Source organism: Macaca nemestrina, chromosome 20, assembly GCF_043159975.1.
Source record: "Macaca nemestrina isolate mMacNem1 chromosome 20, mMacNem.hap1, whole genome shotgun sequence".
In the NCBI taxonomy this organism is placed as follows: Eukaryota; Metazoa; Chordata; class Mammalia; order Primates; family Cercopithecidae; genus Macaca; species Macaca nemestrina.
Window position 1 is genome coordinate 3,551,111 of NC_092144.1, and position 15,918 is coordinate 3,567,028.

Below are 15,918 nucleotides of genomic sequence, written 5' to 3' on the forward strand. Positions count from 1 at the left end.
AAGAAGCAGCACAGTTGCGTTGCTTTGTTTTTTGTTTTTTTGTTTTGTTTTGTTTTTGTTTTTGTTTTGAGATGGAGTTTTGCTCTTGTTGCCCAGGCTGGAGTGCTGTGGCGGGATCTCAGCTCACCACAACCTTTGCTTCCCAGGTTCAAGCGATTCTCCTGGCTCAGTCTCCTGAGTAGCTGGGATTACAGGCATGTGCCACCATGCCCAGCTAATTTTGTATTTTTAGTAGAGATGGGGTTTTTGCATGTTGATCAGGCTGGTCTCAAACTCCGGACCTCAGGTGATCCACCCACTTCGGCCTCCCCAAAGTGCTGGGAATACAGGTGTGAGCTACCGCACCGGGCTTAATTTTTGTATTTTTAGTAGAGATGGGGTTTCCCCATGTTGGCTAGGATGGTCTCCATCTCTTGACCTTATGATTTGCCCGCCTCGGCCTTCCAAAGTGTTAGGATTACAGGTGTGAGCCACCGCGCCCCGCGTATTTATTTATTTATTTTTATTTTTTATTTTTTTTTTGAGACGGAGTCTCGCTTTGTCGCCCAGGCTGGAGTGCAGTGGCCGGATCTCAGCTCACTGCAAGCTCCGCCTCCCGGGTTTACGCCATTCTCCTGCCTCAGCCTCCCGAGTAGCTGGGACTACAGGCGCCCACCACCTCGCCCGGCTAGTTTTTTGTATTTTTAGTAGAGACGGGGTTTCACCATATTAGCCAGGATGGTCTCGATCTCCTGACTTCGTGATCCGCCCGTCTCGGCCTCCCAAAGTGCTGGGATTACAGGCTTGAGCCACGCGCCCGGCCGTATTTTTTTTTTTTTTTAATTGAGATAGCGCAATCTCAGCTCACCGCAACCTCCCTTTCCCAGGCTCAAGGAATTATCCTGCCTCAGCCTGTTGAGCAGCTGGAATTACAGGTGCCCGCCACCACGCCTGGCTAATTTTTGTATTTTTAGTAGAGATGTGGTTTCGCCATGTTGGCCAGGTGGGCCTTGAACTCCTGACTTCAGGAGATGGGCCCACCTTGGCCTCCCAATATGCTGGGGTTACAGGCATCAGCCACCATACCCAGCCTTTGTATTTTTGTGTTTTTTTTTTTTTTTTTTTTTTTTGAGATGAAGTCTCACTCTTGTACCCCAGGCTGGGGTGCAATGGCATGATCTCAGCTAACTGCAACCTCTGCCTCCCAGAATCAAGCAATTCTCTTGCCTCAGCCTCCTGAGTAACTGGGATTACAGGCGCCTGCCTCCCCATCCAGCTAATATTTGTATTTTTAGTAGAGACAAGGTTTCACCATGTTGGCTAGGTAGGTCTTGAACTCCTGACCTCCAGTGATCCGCCTGCCTTGGCCTCCCAAAGTATTGGGATTACAGGCGTGAGCCACTGCGCCCGGCCTGTTTTCATTTTAAACTTTTTTTCTTCCTTCAACTTATTTTAAGTTCTGGGGTACATGTGCAGGATGTGCAGGTTTGTCATATACGTAAATGTGTGCCACAGTTGTTTGCTGCACAGATCAACCCATCACCTAGATATTAAGCCCAGCATCCCTTAACTGTTCTTTCTGATGCTATCCCTCCCCCCACCCCAAGTCCTAATTTTTTTTTTTTTTTTTTTTTTTTTTTTTTGAGATGGAGTCTCATTCTGTTGCCCAGGCTGGAGTGCAGTGGTGCAATCTCGGCTCACTGCCAGCTCCTCCTCCCGGGTTCACGCCATTCTCCTGCCTCAGCCTCCCAAGTAGCTGGGACTGCAGGTGCCCACCACCATGCCCAGCTAATTTTTTGTATTTTTAGTAGAGACAGGGTTTCACTATGTTAGCCAGGATGGTCTTAATCTCCTGACCTCGTGATCCGCCCGCCTTGGCCTCCCAAAGTGCTGGGATTCCAGGCGTGAGCCACCGCGCCTGGCCAAGGTCACACCTTATGTACAACATCAGAACAAGAAATATGACATTAGTACAATGTGTGTATACAGTTCCAAGTTATTGTAGCTGGACACCGTGGCTCATACCTGGAATTCCAGCACTTTGGGAGGCCAAGGAAGGAGGATCCTTTAAAACCAGGAGTTTGAGACCAGCCTGGGCAACATCATGAGACCTTATCTCTAAAAAAAAAGAAAAAAAAATTAGCTGGGGGTAGTGGCACATGCCTGCAGTCTCACCTCCTAGGGAGGCTTGAGCCCAGGAGGTCAGGGCTGCAATGAGCTATGATCATGTCACTGCACTCTAGCCTGGGTGACAGAGTGTGACTCTGTTAAACCAAAAACAGACGCTGGGCACAGTGGCTCACGCCTGTAATCCCAGCACTTCGGGAGGCTGAGGCAGGTGGTTTGAGGTCAGGAGTTTAAGACCAGCCTGGCCAACATAGTGAAATCCCATCTCTACTAAAAATACAAAAATTGACCACGCGTGGTCATGGGCACCTGTAATCCCAGCTACTCGGAAGGCTGAGGCAGGAGAATCACTTGAACCTGGGAGGCGGAAGTTGTGGTGAGCCGAGATCGCACCACTGCACTCCAACCTGGGCAACAAGAGCGAAAGTTTGTCTCAAAAAATATGTATAAATAAATAAAATAAAAACACACAGAACTATTTCATCACCACAAAGATCGCTGTTCTGTTACCTCCTTATTGTTACAAACTATTCCCCTCCCCGTGGCCCTGCTCTGATCCCTAGAAATGACTGATCCATGTTCCAGCTCTATAATTCTGTCATTTCAAGAACTTTTTTTTTTTTTTTTTTTTTTTTTGAGACGGAGTCTCACGCTGTTGCCCAGGCTGGAGTGCAGTGGCGTGATCTCAGCTCACTGCAAGCTCCGCCTCCTGGGTTCACGCCATTCTCCTGCCTCAGCCTCCTGAGTAGCTGGGACTACAGGCGCCCGCCACCGCGCCCGGCTAATTTTTTGTATTTTTAGTAGAGACGGGGTTTCACTGTGGTCTCGATCTCCTGACCTTGTGATCCGCCCGCCTCGGCCTCCCAAAGTGCTGGGATTACAGGCTTGAGCCACCGCGCCCGGCTCAAGAATGTTTTTATTGTTGTTGTTTTGAGACGGAGTCTCACTCTGTCACTCAGGCTGGAGTGCAGTGGTGCGATCTTGGCTTACTGCAACGTCTGCCTCCCGGATTCAAGTGATTCTCCTGCCTCAGCCTCCCAAGTAACTGGAATTACAGACACCCACCTCCACACCCAGCTAATTTTTGTATTTTTAGTAGAGACAGGCTTTCATCATGTTGGCCAGGCTAGTTTTGAACTCCTAGCCTCCAGTGATCCACCTGCCTTGGCCTCCCAAAGTGCTGCGATTACAGGCGTGAGCCGCTGTGCCCAGCCCAGATTGGCTTTTACCCCCCACTCAGCAGAATGCCCTTGAGACCCTCTTGTCCTTTCTAAATTAATGGCAATCTAATAATATTTCACAATTCTTGAGGGCGTACCATGTACCAGACACTGAGCTAAATACTTCGTGGCCCTACAATCACCCTGTAAAATAGATACTATTTGTGGTGCCCAGCCTGCACGATTGTCCCAACGAATCTGCCCTCCTGACATCCAGGTATGACCTGCTCACATTGAACAGGGCTGAGCTTTATGGGGTGTTTTGAAAATGGGAGTGTGCTATTTCAGGCTAGGTTATACAACACATCATGGCAGGTCCCAGTAGCTCACATCTGTAATCCCAGCCCTTTGGAAATGGGGAAGATTGCTTGAGGCTAGCAGTTCAAGACCAGATTTGACAACCTAGGGAGACCCCGTATCTACCAAAAACCTTTTTTTCTTTCTTTCTTTTTTTTTTTTTTTTGAGATGTTGTCTTACTCTGTAGCCAGGCTGGAGTGCAGTGGCACAATCTTGGCTCACTGCAACCTCCGCCTCCCGGGTTCAAGTGATTCTCTTGACTCAGCCTCCCAAATACCTGGGATTACCATGCCCGCTATCAAGCCCAGCTAATTTTTTTTTTTTTTTTTGTATTTTTAGTAGAGACGGGGTTTTACCATGTTGACCAGGATGGTCTCGATCTCTTGACCTCGTGATCCACCCGCCTCAGCCTCCCAAAGTGCTGGGATTATAGGTGTGAGCCACCACGCCCGGCCCTCCAGAAACCTTTTTTAATAAGCTGGGCATGATAGTGCACGCCTGTAGTCTCAACTACTTGGGAGGCTGAGGTAGGACGATCACTCAAGTCCAGGAGTTTTTTTGTTTGTTTGTTCTGTTTTGTTTTTTGAGACAGAATCTCGCTGTCGCCAGGCTGGAGTGCAGTGGCATGATCTCAGCTCACTGCAACATCCACCTCAAGCGATTCTCCTCATCTCTACAAAAGCTGCAAAAAAAATTAGCTGGGCATGGTGGCATGTGGCTATAAAACCAGCTACTCAGGAGGCTGAGGTGGGAGGATTGCTTGAGCCCAAGAGGCGGAGGTTGCAGTGAGCCAAGATTGTGCCACCGCACTCCAGCCTGGGTGATAGAGTGAGACTCAGTCTCAGAAAGAAAAAAAAATAGTAGGTGGGTGGTTATTTCTATGAAAGAGAGTTCTGTGTCCCTGAAAAGATGCCCTGAGGGTGGGGTGGTGGGAGAGAGAACAAATTCCTTAACTCTCAATTCAATTGTTTACTTATTTGTTTTTAGACAGCATCTCTCTGTTACCCAGGCTGGAGTGCACTGGTGTGATCATAGCTCACTGCAGCCTCGACTTCCCAGGCTCAAGCAGTTCTCCCACCTCAGCCTCCCGATCAGCTGGGACTACAAGTTCACACCACCATACCTGGGTTTTTTTTTTTTTTTTTTTTTTTTTGAGACGGAGTCTCACGTCTCGCTCTATTGCCCAGGCTGGAGTGCAGTGGCACAATCTCGGCTCACTGCAAGCTCCGCCTCCCGGGTTCACGCCATTCTCCTGCCTCAGCCTCCCGAGTAGCTGGGACTACAGGCACCCGCCCCCTCGCCCGACTAGTTTTTTTGTATTTTTTAGTAGAGACGGGGTTTCACCATGTTAGCCAGGATGGTCTCGATCTCCTGACCTCGTGATCCGCCCGTCTCGGCCTCCCAAAGTGCTGGGATTACAGGCTTGAGCCACCGCGCCCGGCCGCATTATCATCATTTTAAAGACGGAGTCTCCCTCTGTTACCCAGGCTGGAGTGCAGTGTCGTGATCTCGGCTCACTGCAACCTCCGTCTCCCAGGTTCAAGAGATTCTCCTGCCTCAGCATTATAAGTGGCTAGGGTTACAGGTGCGTGCCACCATGCCCCGCTCATTTTTTTTGTATTTTTAGTACAGACGGGGTTTCACCATGTTGGCCAGGCTGGTCTTGAACTCCTGACCTCGTGATTTGCCCGCCTCGGCCTCCTAAAGTGCTGGGATTACAGGCGTGAGCCACCGCGCCTGGCTCATAGGTATTTTTGCCCAGGGAACGACTCCATTTATTTAAGTGCAAAAAGGGAATAACGCTCTGTATGTATATCTATCTCTCCCCATCTATCTCTATGTATCTTACATAACAGTGGAGGTGGTTTGTGAATTTTGTCAGAATTGCAAAGGATCTGATTTAGAACTGATGAATTTTGTCCTAAAACAGGCTGTAAAGCTTTAAATTGGTCATGCGGGGATTTTCCATAGCTTCCCTCTCCTCTTGTCTGTCTACCTCCCATCAGTGTCTGAACATGTTCTGTATTTAGCCTTTTTTTTTTTTTTTTTAAGATGGAGTCTCCCTCCATCGCCCAGGCTGGAGTACAATGGTGCAATCTTGGATCACTGCAACCTCCATCTCCTGGGTTCAAGCGATTCTCCTGCCTCAGCCTCCCAAGTAGCTGGGATTACAGGTGTGCACCACCACGCCCAGCTAATTTTTGTATTTTTGGTAAAGATGGGTTTTCACCATCTTGGCCAGGCTGGTCTCGAACTCCAGGCCGCAGGTGATCTGCCCGCCTCGGCCTCCTAAAGTGCTGGGATTACAGGTGTGCGCCACCGCGCCTGGACCTTCAATTAGCTTTTGATTTTGTTTGTTGTTTATCTCCCTCCTGGAATGTCAATTCCACGAGGACAGGGAATTTTGCCTTTTGTGGTCACCACTGAGTCTAAGCATCTCTAACAAAGATTAGGAAGCTACAGCCCTCAGCCCTAATCTAACTTGACACCTTTGTTATTATTTTATTTATTTATTTATTTATTTATTTATTTATTTTTGAGACGGAGTCTTGTTCTGTCACCCAGGCTGGAGTGCAGTGGCATAATCTCAGCTCACTGCAAGCTCTGTCTCCTGGGCTCACGCCATTCTCCTGCCTCAGCCTCCTGAGTAGCTGGGACTACAGACGCCCGCCACCACGCCCAGCTAGTTTTTTTGGGTGTGTTTTTAGTAGAGACAGGGTTTCACCGTGTTAGCCAGGATGGTCTCCATCTCCTGACCTCATGATCCGCCCGCCTCAGCCTCCCAAAGTGCTGGGATTACAGGCATGAGCCACCACGCCTGGTCTTTATTTATTATTTTTTGAGATGGAGTCTCATATGTTGCCCGGCCTGTTGCCTAGGCTGGAGTGCAGCGGCACAATCTCAGTAACCTCTGCCTCTCGGGTTAAAGCGATTCTCCCGTCTCAGCCTCCCAAGTAGCTGGAATCACAGGTGCGCACCACTATGCCCCAGCTAATTTTTGTACTTTTAGTGGAGACGGGGGTTTCACCATGTTGTACGGGCTGGTCTCAAACTCCTGACCTCAGATGATCCTCCTGCCTCGGCCTCCCAAAGTGCTGGGATTACAGGAGTGAGCCACCATGCCTGGCCTACAATCTGTTTTAGAGCCACAAAATGCAATCAATAGTGATAATACATTGCACATTGAGCCACCACGCCCAATGTATTATTATTATTATTATTTATTATTATTAGTGAGACAGAGTCTTGCTCTGTCACCCAGGCTGGAGTGCAGTGGCACAATCATGGTTCACTGCAGCCTAGAACTCCTGGGCTCAAGCCATCTACCCGAGTAGGTGAGACTGTAGGTGTGCACCACCATGCCCAGTTAATTTTTTTTTTTTTTTTGCAGAGACAGGATCTCATTATGTTGCTCAATCTGGTGTAGAAGTCCTGTGTTCAAGCAGTCCTCCCACCTAGATCTCCAACAGTGCTGGGATTGCAGGCATAACCCACAGTACACAGCTTTCTTTCTCTTTAAAATATTCAAACAAAAGCATAATAATAATATAATGACCTGTGAAAATACATAAGATTGAACTCTCTGTGTTTATGAAGTTTTACTAGCATATAGACTCAGTGGCTCACACCCGTAATCCCAGCATTTTGGGGGGCCCAGGCGGGCAGATCACTTGAGGTCAGGAGTTTAAGACCAGCCTGGCTAATATGGTGAAACCCTATCTCTACTAAAAATACAAAAATTAACTGGACGTGGTGGCGCATGCCTGTAGACCCAGCTACTCAGGAGTCTGAGGCAGGAAATCGCTTGAACCCAGGAGGCAGAGGTTGCAATGCGTCAAGGTCAGGCCCCTGCACTCCACCTTGGGCAACAGAGCAAGACTTTGTCTCAAATAAATAAATAAATAAATAGATAAATAAATAAATAAATAAATGAAGTGTTACTAGCATACAGCCATGCTCACTTGTTTATTTATTTATTTATTTATTTTTATTTTTATTTGAGACGGAGTCTCACTCTGTCTCCCAGGCTGGAGTGCAGTGGCACAATCTCGGCTCACTGCAAGCTCTGTCTCCCGGGTTCACGCCATTCTCCTGCCTCAGCCTCCCGAGTAGCTGGGACTACAGGCGCCCGCCGCCACACCCGGCTAATTTTTTGTTTTTTTTTGTTTTTTTTTTTTTTTGAGACGGAGTCTCGCTCTGCCGCCCAGGCTGGAGTGCAGTGGCCGGATCTCAGCTCACTGCAGGCTCCGCCTCCCGGGTTCACGCAATTCTCCTGCCTCAGCCTCCCCAGTAGATGGGACTACAGGCGCCCGCCACCTCGCCCGGCTAGTTTTTTGTATTTTTTAGTAGAGACGGGGTTTCACCGTGTCAGCCAGGATGGTCTCGATCTCCTGACCTCGTGATCCGCCTGCCTCGGCCTCCCAAAGTGCTGGGATTACAGGCTTGAGCCACCGCGTCCGGCCAATTTTTTGTATTTTTAGTAGAGACAGGGTTTCACCATGTTAGCCAGGATGGTCTCGATCTCCTGACCTCGTGATCCACCCGCCTCCACCTCCCAAAGTGCTGGGATTACAGGCATGAGCCACCGCGCCCGACCCACTTCTTTATTTATAGTCTATGGTTTCTTTTACCCTTAGATGGCAGAATTGAGTAATTGCTCCAGACATTATATGTGGTCCAGAAGCAGAAAATACTTCCCTGATCTCTACAGAAAATGTTTGCAGATCCCTGAACCAGAAAAGAAGACTGGCTTAGTCAAAGCCTGGGCAGGTGTTCCTATCTGATCCTGGCTTTCATCATCAGAGAATGAGGGGTCGATGGGGATGCAGCTAACATGGAAACACCTTATTCTGACAGTTTCTAGGACAGGGCTCAGCAATTTTTAATTTTTTTTATTTTTATTATTTTTTTATTTATTTTTATTTATTTTTTTTGAGACGGAATCTCGCTCTGTCGCCCAAGCTGGAGTGCAGTTGCCGGATCTCAGCTCACTGCAAGCTCTGTCTCCCGGGTTCACGCCATTCTCCTGCCTCAGCCTCCCGAGTAGCTGGGACCACAGGCGGCCACCACCACGCCCAGCTAATTTTTTGTATTTTTAGTAGAGACGGGGTTTCACCGTGTTAGCCAGGATAGTCTCGATCTCCTCACCTCGCGATCTGCCCGCCTCGGCCTCCCAAAGTGCTGGGATTACTGGTGTGAGCCACCGCACCCGGCTGCAATTTTTTATTTTTTTAATTTATTTTTTATTTTTTATTTTTTTTTGAGACGGAGTCTGGCTCTGTCGCCCAGGTTGGAGTGCAGTGGCATGATCTCCACTCACTGCAAGCTCCGCCGCCTCCCGGGTTCATGCCATTCTCCTGCCTCAGCCTCCCAAGAAGCTGGGACTACAGGCGCCCGCCACCATGCCTGGCTAATTTTTTTGTATTTTTTAGTAGAGACGGGGTTTCACTGCATTTGCCAGGATGGTCTCAATGTACTGACCTCGTTATCTGCCCACCTCGGCCTCCCAAAGTGCTGGGATTACAGGCGTGAGCCACCACGCCTGGCCTTTTTTATTTTTTTGAGACAGAGTCTCACTCTGTCGCCCAGGCTGGAGTGCAGTGGTTCGATTTCAGCTCACTGTAACCTCTGCGTCCCGGGTTCAAGCAATTCTCCTGCCTCACCCTCTTGAGTAGCTGGGATTACAGGTGCTCACCATCATGCCCAGCTAATTTTTGTATTTTTAGTAGAAACCGGGTTTCACCACGTTGGGCAGGCTGGTCTCAAACTTCTGGCCTCAAGCAATCTGTCTGCCTCGGCCTCCCAAAGTGCTGGGATTACAGGTATGAGCCACTGCACCGGGCTACGGCTCAGCAATTTTAGGTACAGAACGTCCTGAGTCCCTCCTCATCCATCCTTCAGGTTCAACAATTGGCAACACAGGCCGGGCGCGGTGGCTCACGCCTGTAATCCCAGCACTTTGGGAGGCCGAGACGGGCGGATCACGAGGTCAGGAGATCAAGACCATCCTGGCTAACACGGTGAAACCCCGTCTCTACTAAAAAAATACAAAAAACTAGCCGGGCAAGGTGGCGGGCGCCTGTAGTCCCAGCTATTCGGGAGGCTGAGGCGGGAGAATGGCGTAAACCCGGGAGGCAGAGCTTCCAGTGAGCTGAGATCCGGCCACTGCACTCCAGCCTGGGCGACAGAGCGAGACTCCGTCTCAAAAAAAAAAAACAAAAAACAAAAACAATTGGCAACACAAAATCCATTTTGTTTTATTTTTCTCCCTCAATACTCTTCCCATTCCCATTATTTGTTCTCTTCTTCTTTTTTTTTTTTTTTTTTTTGAGACCGAGTTTTGCTCTTGTTGCCCAGGCTGGAGTGCAGTGGTGCTATCTAAGCTCACCACAACCTCTGCCTCCCAGGTTCAAGTGATTCTCCTGTCTCAGCCTCCTGAGTAGCTGGGATTACAGGCCTGTGCCACTACACCCGGATAATTTTGTATTTTTAGTAGAGACAGGGTTTCTCCACGTTGGTCAGGCTGGTCTTGAACTCCCAACCTCGGGTGATCTGCCTGCCTCGGGCTCCCAAAGTTGCTGGGATTACAGGCGTGAGCCACAGTGGCCGGCCTCTTCCAATTATTTCATTGCAAATCCTATGCCATTTTTTCTGTAAATATGCTTGGCAGTTGTTTGTTTGTAACTGATAAAGACTCTTTTTTTTTTTTTTTTTTTGAGACGGAGTCTCACTCTGTCGCCCAGGCTGGAGTGCAGTGGCCGGATCTCAGCTCACTGCAAGCTCCGCCTCCCGGGTTTACGCCATTCTCCTGCCTCAGCCTCCCGAGTAGCTGGGACTACAGGCGCCCGCCACCGCGCCCGGCTAGTTTTTTGTATTTTTTAGTAGAGACGGGGTTTCACCGTGTTAGCCAGGATGGTCTCGATCTCCTAACCTCGTGATCCGCCCGTCTCGGCCTCCCAAAGTGCTGGGATTACAGGCTTGAGCCACCGCGCCCGGCCGATAAAGACTCTTTATTGATTTATTATAGTTACTTTTGAGACAGGGTCTGGCTGTCACTCAGGCCGGAGTACAGTGGTGCTATCATAGCTCACTGCAGCCTCAAAGTCCTGGGCTCCAGTGATCCTCCTGCCTCAGTCTCTGGAGTAGCTGGCACTAAAGGTATGTGCCTCCATGGCCAGCTAATTTAAAAAAAAAATTGGGGGGGCTGGGCACAGTGGCTCACACCTGTTATCCCAGCAGTTTGGGAGGCCGAGGCGGGCAGATCACCTGAGGTTCAGAGTTCAAGACCAGCCTGGCCAACATGCTGAAACCCCGTTTCTACTAAAAATACAAAAATTAGCCGGGTGTGGTAGCACGCAGCTGTAGTCCCAGTTAGTCGGGGGGCTGAGGCAGAAGAATTGCTGGAACCCAGGAGGCGGAAGCTGCAGTAAGCTGAGATCACGCCATTGCACTGCAGCCTAGGCAACAGACTCAGACTCCATCGCAAAAAAATAAAAAATAAAAATAAAATAAAATAAATTTTTTTGTAGAAATGGGGATCTTGCGTTACGTTTCCTGGCTGGTCCCAAACTCCTGGGCTTAAGTGATCCTCCTCCCTCAGCCTCCCAGAGGGCTGGGATTACAGGCTTGAACCAGGCACCCAGCCCAAAATATTTTAAAACACAGACACAGTACCATGATTACACAGAACCTTCAAACCACAAGGGTTGCAGGAATCTACAAGTGAGACAAAATTTCACAGAACTGCCAGGCACACTGTCTCATGCCTGTAATCCCAGCCCTTTGAGAGATTGAGGCAGGTGGATCACTTAAGGTCAGGAGTTCAAGACCAGCCTGGGCAACATGGCAAAACCCCGTTCTCTAGTAAAATTATAAAAATTAACTGAGTGTGGTGGTGCCTACCTGTAATTGCAGCTACTCGGGAGGCTGAGGCACGAGAGTTGCTTGAACCTGGGAAGCGGAAGTTGCAGTGAGCCGAGATCACACCACTGCACTCCAGCCTGGGCAACAGAGTGAGACTCTGTCTCAAAAGAAAAAAAAATAAAAAATTCATAGAGCCAAACACACAGAGGAAAGTGTACGTAAAAATGGGTGAAATCTAAATAATGTCTGCACTTGAGTTGATTCCATTATACTAACATTAACACCCAGGTTTTGACAACACAACATGGTTTGTTTGTTTGTTTGATTTTTTGAGACTCTGTCACCCAGGCTGGAGTGCAGTGGCTCGATCTCAGCTCACTGCAACCTCCACCTCTCAGGTTCAAGCAATTCTCCTGCCTCAGCCTCCTGAGTAGCTTGTATTACAGGCGTGTGCCACCACGCCTGGCTAATTTTTGTATTTTTAGTAGAGGGGGTTTCACCGTGTTGGACCAGGCTGGTCTAGAACTCCTCAGGTGATCTACCTGCCTTGGCCTCCCAAAGTGCTGAGATTACAGGTGGATCCACCATGCTCTGCCCATTCTTTTTTTTTTTTTTTTTGATCTGGAGTCTCACTCTGTCGCCCAGCTGGAGTGCAATGGCACAATCTTGGCTTACTGCAACCTCCGCCTTCTGGGTTCAAGCGATTCTCCTGCCTCAGCCTCCCGAGTAGCTGGGATTACAGGCACATGCCACCATGCCCGGCTAATTTTTGTATTTTTAGTACAGGGTTTCTCCTTGTTGGCCAGGCTGGTCTCGAACTCCTGACCTCTGCTTTGGCCTCCCAAAGTGCTTGGAATACAGGTGCGAACCACCGTGCTTGGAATACAGGCACAAGCCACCCCGCCTGGCTTTTTTTTTTTTTTTTAACATGGAGCATGGCTCTTGTCTGGGCTGGAGTGCAATGGTGCAATCTCAGCTCGCTGCCACTTCTGTCTCCCGGGGTCAAGCGATTCCCCTGCCTCAGCCTCCTGAGTAGCTGGGATTACAGGCGCATGCCATCACGCCCGGCTAATTTTTGTATTTTTAGTAGAGACAGGGGTTTCACCATGTTGGCCAGGATGGTCTCGAACTCCTGACCTCAGGAGATCCACCCGCCTTGGCCTCCCAAAGTGCAGGGATTACAGGTGTGAGCCACCACGCCCAGCCAGTTATATAAAATGTTATCACTGGGGAAAGCTGGGAGAAAAGTGCACAAATCTCTCTGTACTGTTTTTGCAACTTCTTGTAATCTGGATCTTCACCAAAATAAATATAAATTATACTTAAAAAAAAAAAAAAAAACCTGGCCAGGCATGGTGGCTCACACCTGTAATCCTAGCATTTTGGGAGTCTGAGGCCAGCAGATCACTGAAGGTCAGGAGTTCGAGACCAGCCTGGCCAACATGGTCAAACCTTGTTTCTACTAAAAATACCAAAAATTAGCCGGTGTGGTGGTGCACACCTGTAATCTCCACTGCCTGGGAGGCTGAGGCAGGAGAATCTCTTGATCCTGAGAGGTGGAGGTTGAAGTGAGCCGACATCCCACCACTGCACTCCAGCCTGAGTGACAGAGAGAGACCCTGTCTCAAGAAAATAAAAATAAAGCCAGGCGCAGTTGCTCAAGCCTGTAATCCCAGCACTTTGGGAGGCTGAGACGGGCGGATCACGAGGTCAGGAGATCGAGATCATCCTGGCTAACACAGTGAAACCCCGTCTCTACTAAAAATACAAAAAAATAAGCCGGGTGAGGTGGTGGGCGCCTGTAGTCCCAGCTGCTCGGGAGGCTGAGGCAGGAGAATTGCGCGAACCCGGGAGGCGGAGCTTGCAGTGAGCGGAGATCTGGCCACTGCACTCCAGCCTGGGCGACAGAGCGAGACTCCGTCTCAAAAAAAAACAAAAAACAAAAAACAAAAAAAGAAAAATAAAATAAAATAAAATAACATTACAAAAATTAGCCTGGTGTGGTGGCACACGCCTGTAATCCCAGTTATTTGGGAGGCTGAAGCATGAGAATCACTTGAACGTGAGAGGCGGACATTGCACTGAGCCGAGATCGCACCACTGTACTGCAGCCTGGGCGACTCAGCAAGATCCTGTCTAAAAAAACAAAACAAAACAAAAACAAAAACAAAAACCCATCCCCAGCAGAATCAGCAGGGCTGGAATGAAGGTGAGGTCAGACTCATACGTGCAATGGCAGAGCTGGGTTCTGTTGTCAATAGACAACATTTTAACACATTTAAGGACATTAACTGGCTTCACTGCAATTTGCTACACTTCATTCCATAAAATAGGGTAATTGTTCCAATCAGTTGGGCAGAGGAGGTTGACTCTACAGGCAGAGAAGGGTTGTAGAGAGCAAAAGCAAAGAACAGGCTGGGCCGGGTGGCTCATGTCTGTAATCCCAGCACTTTGGGAGGATCCCTTGAGCTCAGGAGTTCGACAGCAGCCTGGGCAACTTGTCAAAATCCCATCTCGACAACAAATACAAAAATTAGCCAGGCGTGGTGGTGTGCATCTGTAGTCCCAGCTACTCAGGAGGCTGAGGTAGGAGGATCACCTGAGCCTGGGCAGTTGAGGCTGCAGTGAACCATGATTAAACCACTGCACGACAACCTGGGAAACAGAAACCCTATCTCAAAAACAAACAAACAAACAAAAAACCCAACAGCAAAGAATGTGTTAAGTCATTAGCTACCATTAGGTTGTTTCAGGCTAGTTTTTTTTGTATAAGGATTAAAGCAATTAAGCAGAGGGAACTTCAGAGCATTGCCCACTGAAGACTGAAACTGGCCTGTTTGGAAAATTGACTGGCCGGGCAGTGGGGGCTGACGCCTGTAATCCCAGCATTTGGGAGGCCAAGGCGGGTGGATCATCTGAGGTCAGGAGTTCGTGACCAGCCTGGCCAACATGGCGAAAACCCATCTCTACTAAAAATACAAAAAAATTAGCCGGGTGTGGTGGCAGGTACCTATAATTCCAGCTACTCAGGAGGCTGAGGCAGGAGAATCGCTTGAACCTGGGAGGCAGAGGTTCCAGTGAGCCGAGATTGTGCCATTGCATCCCAGCCTAGGCGACAAATGCGAGACTCCTCCAAAAAAGAAAAGAAAAGAAAAGAAAAGAAAATTGGCTGATAGGGCTCCCTCCTGATTTCCCCAAAGGTCAGATAACAACTTTGTTTTGTCGTGGTGACTTAGAATCTGAGTGTGAGTAGCTGTGTTTTGTTTATTCCAGTCTGTTGGTGCCTAGTGCAAGAGCTTAGCCCAAAACAACCGTGTCCGATAATTTTGTCGCCCAGTGACATGATCAAAGCTCACTGCAGCCTCGAACTCCTGGGCTCAAGCAATCCTCCTGCCTCAGCCTCCTGAGTAGCTGAGACTACAGGCGCACACCCCTATGTCTGGCTCTTTACTTCAAATTTTGGTATTTCAGGCCGGGCGCGGTGGCTAACACCCGTAATCCCTGCACTTTGGGAGGCCGAGGCAGGTGGGTCACCTGAGGTCAGGAGTTCGTAGACCAGTCTGGCCAACATAGCGAAACTCCATCTCTACTAAAAATACAAAAATTAGCTGGGTGTGATGGTGCCCATCTGTAGTCCCAGCTACTCAGGAGGCTGAGACAGGAGAATCACTTGAACCTGGAAGGCAAAGGATGCAGTGAGCTGAGATGGCACCACTGCACTCCAGCCTGGTGAAAGTGAGACTCCATCTCAAAACAAAACAAAACAAAACAAAAACTAGCTGGGTACGGTGGTGCACACCTGTAATCCCAGCTACTAGGGAGGTTGAGGCAGGGGAATCGCTTGAACCCAGGAGGCAGAGGTTGCAGTGACCGGAGATTGCTCCACTGCACTCCAGCCTGGGCGACAGAGCAAGACTCTCAAAAAAAAAAACAAAACAAAACAGGCCGGGCATGATGGCTCATGCCTGTAATCCCAGCACTTTGGGAGGTTGAAGCGGGCAGATCACTTGAGGTCAGGGGTTCGAGACCAGCCTGGCCAAAAAAAAAATTATCTGGGCGTGGTGGCAGTCACCTGTAATCCCAGCTACTTGGGAGGCTGAGGCAGGGCAATCCCTTGAATCCGGGAGATGGAAGTTGCAGTGAGCTAAGATAGTGCCATTGCACTCCAGCTTGGGCAACAAAAGTAAAACTCTGTCTCGAAAATAAATAAATAAATAACAATTTGGTATTTCATCCATCATGGACTCTTTTGCATTGGTTTTTCTAAGTTTAAAATGTTGGACTAGCCGGGTGTGGTGACTCATACCTGTATTCCCAGCACTTTGGGAGGTCCAGTCAGGAGGATCATTTAAACCCAGACATTCGAGACCAGCCTGGACAACATAATGAGATTCTCGTCTCTACAAAAATAAAAATAAAAAATAAATGCAC